Source organism: Homarus americanus, unplaced genomic scaffold, assembly GCF_018991925.1.
Source record: "Homarus americanus isolate GMGI-L3 unplaced genomic scaffold, GMGI_Hamer_2.0 scaffold9476, whole genome shotgun sequence".
NCBI classification, from domain to species: domain Eukaryota; kingdom Metazoa; phylum Arthropoda; class Malacostraca; order Decapoda; family Nephropidae; genus Homarus; species Homarus americanus.
The window spans coordinates 252,501-263,391 of NW_024745389.1; the positions used below are offsets into that span (position 1 = coordinate 252,501).

The 10,891-nt window shown below is 40.6% G+C and overlaps 1 protein-coding gene and 1 non-coding gene across 2 annotated transcripts in view; both read right to left on the bottom strand.

The window, feature by feature from the left end:
* LOC121878659 overlaps nt 1–8,227 on the bottom strand; it is a 108,590-nt gene extending 100,363 nt beyond the window's left edge. The window contains exons 1-2 of the mRNA XM_042384979.1: nt 7,666–8,227; nt 4,541–5,633 (exon numbers count right to left, since the gene is read on the bottom strand). The gene's annotated coding sequence lies outside the window, so the exon portion shown is untranslated. The remainder of the gene's footprint in view (nt 1–4,540; nt 5,634–7,665) is intronic.
* Nucleotides 8,228–9,975: 1,748 nt separating this feature from the next.
* Trnas-gcu lies at nt 9,976–10,057 on the bottom strand. The gene has a single exon. It is a non-coding gene; the product is annotated as a tRNA-Ser (tRNA).
* Between the last annotated feature and the right edge of the window lie 834 nt (nt 10,058–10,891).

Below are 10,891 nucleotides of genomic sequence, written 5' to 3' on the forward strand. Positions count from 1 at the left end.
TGCGGACTTAACCTCAGTGAATCCGGACCCAGGCTCTTACGGACTTAACCTCAGTGAATCCGGACCCAGGCTCTTACGGACTTAACCTCAGTGAATCCGGACCCAGGCTCTTACGGACTTAACCTCAGTTGAGTCCGGATCCAGGCTCTTGCGGACTTAACCTCAGTGAATCCGGACCCAGGCTCTTACGGACTTAACCTCAGTGAATCCGGACCCAGGCTCTTACGGACTTAACCTCAGTGAATCCGGACCCAGGCTCTTACGGACTTAACCTCAGTGAATCCGGACCCAGGCTCTTACGGACTTAACCTCAGTGAATCCGGACCCAGGCTCTTACGGACTTAACCTCAGTGAATCCGGACTTCGTTAAAGAGTCCGAGGTAGTTAAGACAACCTCAGTGATAACTCAGTATGTAAATGACTCCAGCCACAATTTACAAGTAAACCACAAATTTGTCTTACATGTTTACAGAGAACGTAAAATATCCTGGTCCCAAAATATTTATAAAAGAAAACTGGCAACTGAACACAATTTCATAAATATTTATAACTATCATCATAATGCGCAGAACTAAGACACCTGGCAAACTTCAACGTAATACAAACAGTTTATATGCACAGTATATCTTCAAGCGCTCGTTACACTGACCCTCTCAACTCCCGCCCATTTGTCAGAGTTGAGAGGAAACTACTGCAACACACCACCCTCGAGGAACACCTGCTGCTACTACCGTCAGTTTGATGTTCGACGCCACGTTTCACAACCGCATCCTGCCCGTACTAGGCACTGACCGCTATAAAGAACAGTCCCATCCCAACGACTGTAAAACTCATCAGCATCTTGTTAATTACTCTTGTGTTTACTTCTTGATTATCTTATTTCTGTACTATAACTGTGCTGAAATTCCTAGTTAAATTAACCGCTTTATCGATGCTGTATTTTTCAATAACCCATTAATTATTATTTTTAAGTTACTATTATTATTATTAGTAGTAGTAGTAGTATTAACCAGTACTCAATATTATGATTAACGGCATAAACTCCCTGATTCACAGTCAATATATCGATGTACTCAGACCAACAACGGAAGTTAACAGGTTTAAATTCACTCTGATTCTGTTTTTGTCTTTTATTATTATTTTTTTTCCTGCGGGACACACACACACACACACACACACACACACACACACACACACACACCGGCCACCACACCGTTAATTCCCTCAACATTATAACACGTCCGCGCTGCCCCTCCCCTCCCCCTCTCCCACACATTCCTCAGTCCAGACCGGGCCGAGTAGATGAGGAGAGATGGACAAGCCTGTGGAAGGGAAGGGGAGGGGGGGGGGGTAATGACACAAACAAACAAACAAAGTACAAAAGACACTTCACCATAACCTACATATACAGGGTGTGTCAGGAAAATGCAAACACTCACTACCATATAGATTTACATGGAGATAGTCTTCTAGTCTTAGTGTGAATGTTACCTTACAACATTATCCACCCCCCTCCCCACTACTTGTTGATGTCCAAGGTCAATGTTGCTCTTGTTGATTAGAAACATTCACACGGTCACCAATCTCAAAGGTCGTGTACTTTTTTGACACACCCTACTGTATATGTAGACAAGATTACACATGTATATTGCAATTTTCTGTATAACTGCCAATGTTAAAATTCAGTCATATTATCTTACCTGGCGACACACACACACACACACACACACACACACACACACACACACACACACACACACACACATACACACACACACACACATCCTTTTGTCCACAGTTAACACGGATTTTTTTGTGACGGAGACAGACAGACAGACAGACAGACACATCCTTGTCCAGAAGAAGAACAGTTAATACAGTGGATGATACTGACAGTCCTGTTCTCTACCGTAGGTTAGACAGAAGGACATCACAACAACACATCATAACAACAACACATCATAACCACAACACATCATAACAACAACACATCATAACCACAACACATCATAACCACAACACATCACAACACATCATAACAACAACACATCATAACCACAACACATCATAACCACAACACATCACAACACATCATCACAACAACACAACACATCACAACATTAACACAAATCACATCATAAAACAAACACATAAAACATTTCACATCATAACAAAACAACAACATACCACAACAACATCAGCACATAACATCACATCACAACATTGACGTCCCGTAATGTGTGTGGGGGGGGGGAGGGCACCGTTTCAGTAGTGGATGTTAGAGAATGTTGTGACGGTCTGAGGCGGCCAGTCCACTTCTCCCCACACCTTCCTACTCGACCCACGCCCCTGCCATCCCTGTACCTGATAACCACACCCCTTATCTCCTACCCCCATCCATATCGGCTTATCACTTAACTCTCCACAGACACTTCAAACCCAAACAAGTTATAAGGAAAACAAGCACAGATAACAAGAACATTAACAAAAACACATCAGGAACAGCCACAGACGCGTCAATTACAACCACAGGAGCAAAGAGAACAAGCATGGACACTTTTAGAACAAGTACATGACCAGGCAAATACACTTGAGAATATGCACAGACGCGTTAACAACAGGACATAGACCAGGGGAGTCAAACTCATGGCCCGCGGGCCAAATGTGGCCCTTGGGATGGTCAGGTGTGGCCCGTGGGATGACGGTAAAATTTATCATCCCGTGAAATTATGAAAGAAATAGATATAATCATGTTTATTTAGTAGAATGAATTTGACATACTTAAGATCAGACAAACCCAAATGAGGTATTTCTGGTAAGCCAGGTAAGGCAATGTGTGAAGCTGTAAACTTCAATCCTGCACATATGTGATATAGCACTTGTGTTGGCCCTGAAGAGGGTCACTAAAATAAGAATTGGCCGTCGAAAGGTATTGAGTTTGACACCACTGACATAGACGATAGGTAGAGTTTAGGTCAAAAACTGATACAAGTGTAACAAGAGAAACTAAAGAGAAAGAAGAAATGAAGAGGAAATGGTTAAGAAATACAAGAACAGGAAGTAAAGGAAGAAATTAAATAAGAGAAACATGGGATTGGAGAAGAGAAAAAGGAAGAAGGTTAAAAAAAGTGCAGATAAATGAAACGAAAACGGAAGGAAGAACAAAATTAATAGAAGGAAGACGAAAATGAATAGGGAAGTAAGATAGGAAGAAGAGGAGGAGGATGATGAAGAGGAGGAGGATGAAGAGGTCAGGGGTGAAGTGGGGGTCAAAATACCTGAGTCCCTCTCCCCACCTCCCTCCCCTCTTCTACACCTCATTTACCTCTACACACCTGGTCTTTCACCTGTGTCTACGGTAATCACTCATCCAGAACACCTTTTAGCGTTATCGAGAGACGAGATGCCGTAAGGTTAGGTTAGGTTTTATAAATATTTTGGATAGAATAAACTAATGTGGATTTGTGAAGTGATTTTGTGCATACATCCACACTCACCCATACTCCACCTCTTCCTCCGCCTCCACACACCTCCACACTCAATTGACAGTAGTCTCTCAGTGACCCAGGAATAACCTAACCTAACGTACCCTAACCAAACTTAGGCTACTCCAAGCGGGGCAGTAGCATACTTTACAAAGAGCCTTATTATGCTACGATAAATTACTCTAAAACAATATTAGACAAAGTATGGTGACATGACTGGTGTATGGTGACATGGCTGAAGTATGGTGACATGGCTGAAGTATGGTGACATGACTGAAGTATGGTGACATGACTGAAGTATGGTGACATGACTGAAGTATGGTGACATGACTAAAGTATGGTGACATGACTAAAGTATGGTGACATGACTAAAGTATGGTGACATGACTGGTGTATGGTGACTCCTACAACATTCAGACAACGCTTGACCACACAGATACTCGGTTCACTGTACACACCTTACAAGCAGGTGTGCGGGAGGCAATGTTTTTTATCGTTCCCGCCTTATGCAATTATTTTTTTCTCAAATGTTTAAGATAAACTTTTGTAGTTGATTAATTATTATTCTGCATGTGTGAGAGAGAGAGAGAGAGAGAGAGAGAGAGAGAGAGAGAGAGAGAGTAGATTAATTTAAACAATTAGCATTGCAGCATATCTAGGCCGGAAACTAGTGTTTTATCAATTTCCATTAAATAATTTGCACTACGTCATAACGGTGTCACAAATTATACCTAATACACTGAGAGAGAGAGAGAGAGAGAGAGAGAGAGAGAGAGAGAGATACTATAGTTCCTTTATCCCAATATGGCTAGTCTCTTTCCTTCCTCTCCCTCTCTCTCCTTCCTTCACCTTCTTTCCCTTTTCCCTCTTTAGTTTCCATCTACGTTCCAGCCCTAACATCCCTTTCCTCCATCACCTTATCCCCCCATTTTTCACGAGTTTACCTTCATCTTTTCTATTCATTTATTCAATACTTTATTCGCATACATTCTAGTGTTGACATCAAGACATTCACACACACGAGAGAAATGAATAAAATGTATATTAGTACTTACTTCTTCCGGAGTTTGGTGTGGGCGTGGAGAAGAGGCGTGGCTTATAGAACCGTTGAAGTATGTCCGTATGGCTAGGGATGGGCGTGTAGGGGCTTGGGCGTGTGGCTCAGCATGGGCGCTGTTTGCCGCTTGAGCTCAGCTGGCGGTAAGGCGTGTAGCTGCTTCCGTCCGTCAACTCACTACCGTCTACCTCACTCAAGTTTAACTGTCCTTTCCACTCAAAACATCCAATTTTTCACTGTTCACTTTTATGGTTGTTTTAAATCACATCAAATTTCTAGATTTTTCAGAATTCTTCCAGCACCATTTTATCCTCATCACTGTATTTTCACCTTTAATTTGTGTAATACAAAATTATACTTAATTTCCTAGTGAATCACGTCATTAGCACCAAACTGCCATTATGAATTTGTCTGAATCACTAAACCATTCACGAGGGTTCAATAATCTAAACTTAAAAACACTTCATTTTTTAATCTCAGAGCTTCACTTCTATACGGGCTTCACTTTTATTCAATTAACCTTGCTTCTTTATCCAAAGGGCTTCACTCACTATTCTCTTTACAAGGCTTCATTCTTCTTTTTTTTCTACACCAGGTTTATCTTTTTCCTTTGTTCACACGGCTTCATTCTCCTCTCCTTTCCTTATTCCTCCTCGTCCCACTTGGCTTCATCCTTCACACACGCACTCTCTTTCCTTCCTCCCTTTTCTCTATCATCAAGACCGGTCCTTCACACCATCTTCCCATCCTAACAATTATTATTCATCCTCCTCCTGTCATTCTCGTTACGCTTCTTTTAACAACCACTTAATACTCCCTTAGACAGGACGGAACTCCACCATTACATAATTTAATTCCTGTTTTTTTTTGGTTCTTTTCCTCGTAAAATACTGCCACTATACCGTTGTCTAAATGTTTACATAATCTAAAATAAATGTTCAAAAGATTGTCAATACGGGAAGGTTTTAAAGGGGCGCACCAACTGACTGATACCAACACACAAATCTGGGCTCTCTGTCAGGGTGATATTGAGGCCGTTATCCAAAGAGCTTCCTGTCATGTTCTTTCAAACGTTCAACTTGCACCGCCACCTGCAAAGAGTGAAATAAAAATAATAATTGTGGAAGCCAAGATTTATTATTATTATTATTGAGAAGTGGGAGAGGTATACTGATGAATGGGTATAGTGATGAGGTGGTGAGGGAGGTGCAGTGAAGGAGAACAAATAAATGAGTGAGGCAACAAGTACTAAAAAGTTAATAAGCATTTTTGAAGTAACTAATATAAATGAGGGAACTAGTATGAGGTAACGAGTATAAGTGAAGCAGCTACTAACAAAATGAATGAGGTAACTAACATTGGTGAAGGTAGCTGTGTGTATTACTAGTGTACAGTATGAGTTAGGTACAGTAGAGGTCACTAACACAACCAGGATACTCCCAAGTTTGTACACCGGAAATTCAAGACTAAGGTGTTGCAACTGGTTGTGTGTAGGAGGGTGTACAGTATGTGTGTGGGGGGGAGAGGGGTGACAACCGTTCATCTCCCTCCCCTAGTGGCTCCTCCCCTCCCCTACCACCACCGCAACTCACTTTACTCACTCCCTTGTTTTGCATTACCTCCTTAATTTTAAGCCAAAAATTCCACTGAAATTTCAAAATAACATCCATCCAATACCGCCTAAATATAAGGTAAAGTCAGATCTATTTGCTTCACTAACATTGTCTTTACCCCAAAATTATGTTTTTTGTCACATGGTGGCAGCAGTGAAGTCGGCTGGGCCGCCCACAAGGTTGAGGAGGAGCAGGACGTCCTTCACACTACTGAAGGAGACGCTGTTTACATGGGTTATGACACTCCTCTTGCCCCAAGGTACGGAGGCGTCACGGTAGTAACCACAATGGGAGGGATGAGATGTACTGGCTGTAGTCACTTCACGAGACTTCACACCAGAGTTCTCCTCGGTGTATTCTTACTAGACAGCCGGGCATGTCAGAAGTAATGTAAACAGCCTTAGCACGCATGACACTTGATCCTGGCATGAAGGCACAACAAGCTGGAGGCTGCCACATACAACACAAGCTAAATTCTACCCTGTAACTGTTTGGTTGGTTGGTGTTTGCTGTTATAGATGATAATATTTAATACAAACTTTGTGTACCAGACTCCCAAGCAAAATATAATAATTCCGAAATCTTGGTATCGTATCAACAGTAAATATATTGCAAAGTTGCTTCACTTTGAATTCCTTACAGGACAAGTATAATTTGCTTAAATGAACGAGAAAATATTATTCAGCTAATTTTCTTTTAGTTGGTTACAAATAACAAACTTGATACATGGCTACCACTCCTGAGTCGTCTCTTTGTATACAAGATAGTTGCTAACGTCACAAGATACCCATTAGTCCCTCTGCCACTTGCCACACGTCTACTACGCTGTTCCACATGACTCGCAAATATCTTGGAACAATGTAGACCGAGGCATCTCCCAGACACCGTTACTTTGATGGCGCCTCTGTTCTTAACCATTTTTTTCTAACTGGTTCACCGTGTGCGTATAATCACGGTCACAAGCGCTTGATCACATTAAACAAACAAGTCATCATAAGAAACCATCATAGATTATACCAACTTTTCATTACAACCAGAGATAATGAACCACAGATAATGAAACACTTTATAACTTGTACACTGGTTAACATACGATACACAACGGATATATTGCTGTGTTAGACCATTTTCGTATCGTGTAATTGGAAACGTTAGTCGCAAATACTTTATGTAAACCTTGCCAAATACATTTACGTGACGAACATTAACCAATATATTCTATTCGTGAAGAAAATGATGATTACTCTTACAGTAATATAATATAACAAGTTTGTAATGTTAGGTTCTGGAATAATTTAATAATGCTAGTTTAATTCAATGTAAATTGTTGGTTTACTGTGGCCTGTTAAGAGTATCAGGTAATTTATTCACTAACACATCAAGGTAAACAAGTTATACTCCTCCCTCTATAGAAAATACTTAATGGTTGTATCCCAATAACCATCAATAACGCTTCACAGTCAGGTTAAAGCTTCGCGTGTTTGTCTTATTTATAATCCTGAACACTTACCACAAGGTAGGCTGACGGGTGTGCCAGAAACGTTGGCCACAGAGGTTGACACTTCACCACTCGCCTCCACTAAACACATCACTTAACCACTGTCTTCACGTTACTATTCACTGTTTTGTTACTACAATATAACTGATGTATATGGTGCATATCTACACACCATAATATTGTTAGGGGTCACATTCCACAGAGACAGTAATTAGTTTACTCACTGGAAAATGTATATAGAAACACATCACTGAACGTCACACACACCCCGAAGCTGTTACTTCCCCGGGACGGTCATATTTTCTGCCTTTTCCTTCATTCACACTCAGTCAGGATCCACTTCTTGGGCACTTTAACAAGTAGTAACTGCTGATGGTGTTTGTGAGGGTCTCTTAAGAGTTAGGAAGTGGAGGAAGAACGCGGAGCGCGTGTCAGTGCAAAACATTGACGAGGTTCCCCCTACCTCGTGCACCCTCCCTCCTTCCTCTACCTGTTCCCCCACTCACAGTTGCCACCAAAGTTACCACAAGTCTTATGTATTCTATTTTTTTCTGTTTCACACATATGTTGTCTCATAAATTCATTAGAACACCGAAGAAATAGTCTTAGGTGACGCTCCTTCTGAGTGTTTTGTTTCCTGAATGAATGTCAGTTTTAACTGTCTTAAATGGCAGTGGACAACTGAGGTGGGAGCCACGAACTGCAACTGGACAACCTCTTAAACGTCGGGCATTCCTCAAGGTCTTCACCTCATACCCTCTCACTTTTACCTCCATCCATTTGCTTCTCGCAGGTACATTTACCACTAATCCTTTATCACCGACAAGGGATTGTAACTTAGGGGTAAATTGCTTTGTTTTTCCATTTCATATTGACCGACGTGGTAACCCATCTCAGAAATGAAACCTTAATCTATATATTTTCACATTGCTTCGCCCGTTTTCAGTCTTGTAACTCAAGTAAGAATAACATTTACCGTTTTCTGTAATTCTATGTAAATAAAACTAACCTGGCCCTTGTTATTATCTTTCTTCAGACAATAAATGTAAATAGCAATAGCTCGATTTAAACTATTAAGAATATAGTGAATAACATGTTTGGGAAAATAAACTAAGCCTGAGAACGAACCACTAACTACAGTACCATTCATTCACGCAATTAGAGTCAACCCACGACCACATGTAACAAAATAAGCATCTTGAACATATATTTATTCAAGCCTGACAACGTTCTCTACTTCTTCTCAATCTTAGGATGTGATACTGCGCCATTAAAGACCATAAAGGAGTAGAGAGAGGGAGTAATAACACGGGATAGGAGATGGGAAAGACGTGGGTAGTTGGGTTATGGCTTAGGGGATGGGGAGGGGAAGGGAGGAAGGATTCGTGGGATATACATGGCAACTGTATACGTACTATTATGGTTGGCCCAGGGTGTGGCAGGCATACTGTAGTGCTGCCACAGTAGGTTGCTGATGCGTGATATAACAAAATATAAAAAAAACGACCCCATTACAATGCACAAACACTAATTATGAGACAGGAATGCGGAAACTTTATCGGCTTTAAAAAAAATAGGCTGGCTAGTTATCACTCGGATAATCTCCAAATATAGTCATCCACGGATATGAAGCGCGTATATATGGGTGTATGTCGACATTTAACTATTTGAAGCTGGCAGGTCAATATAAACTGTAGGTCAGGCAACCTAAGCCACTGAAAAACGTAAGCCATTTTCTGATAATGCTTTTACTTTACTTTTTTACTTTTATCCTCTTCACCACTGATCGGCGCGTTAGCCGCCCGGGCGATCGGTCACGTCTCTGTCACGCACTGTTGGCAAATACTGGGCATGCACCGGCGAGGTACTGGATAGTAAACAAAGTGGCCAGATGCCTTCCAACACTTCAATCTTAAATGTTATTCTTATTATCACAGATATATTTCATCAACTGTATGAACAAATGAAAGGTCTCGCGCATGAGGGGGGGGAGGGGGTTACTGTATAACAACTTATACTCATAAATATCATTTAGCAGAAAGTATAAAAACACTGGTGGTTGTAATAAACTCTGGGTATAATAAAAAAAATCGTCTGTGCTGGTATTTTGAGCATGTGATAGTGGTGTACTGTACCGTTATTGAGTATAGCTGCTGTCCGGTCAGTTGATCCAAGTACGATTCCAAGCATGGCAACTGTATTTTTCACATATTTAAACTCTGTAGTCAGAAGACGAACACCTGTGGTAATCTGCAATAGTGACGTTCACTGAGTGTCAGGCCACAAGGCCTGTTTTCGTTCGATAACATAATAGTGCACTCACGACGAGGATGGGATTCGAACCCACGCAGGGAGACCCTATTGGATTAGCAGTCCAACGCCTTAACCACTCGGCCACCTCGTCTTGGTATATTAATGTAATACGTGAAAAAAATGAATTTTGCTGCCTTTAAAAATCAATGACAGTAACTGTGTCGGTTGTTAAAGCTTCTCCTGTCTATGAAATGTGTAAATATGTATTGGGCGCTAGTGTCAGTATGTTTGTTTACACATGCATATACAAAATCACGTATAAACACACATTTACGCCCACTGTTATTCGTTGTTCTTCTCTATACTTTATTGCATGAATGTCTGCTACCGTATAGGGTTGACCATAATTACAATGGTGTAATCTCAACGTGGGTGGATCAAAGCTTTTGTACAACTATTTAGTTGAACATCAAGGTGACCGGTCATGGGTCAGTACATGTCCTCTCCAAATGGGGTCCTGGATATGTACACGTTGTGGACACCTGGTACAAATTACTGAATATATATTTGACATGCCAAACAAGGCTAAGGAATCACAGTAGGCGGTCGATGTTTGCAGAGCCACAAAGGGTCCAGATATTGAAATATCTTTGACTAAAAAACGTTAGATATTGTTTTATAATTGCTTATGTTACTTTTGCTCAACCATTGTTAGTTTATAATATATATATATATATATATATATATATATATATATATATATATATATATAATATATATATATATATATATATATATATATATATATATATATATATATATATAATTTCATGTAGATCCACAATGGAAATGTAGATAAGATAAATCTTGATAAAATCACACAGGGAAAAGGGAAACAATGGAGAACCTTAGCTTTCGTCTTTATTCAAGACATCTTCTGAGGCAACTGAATTACAAGGACTGAGAGAGAGCTTACCGTATGCAC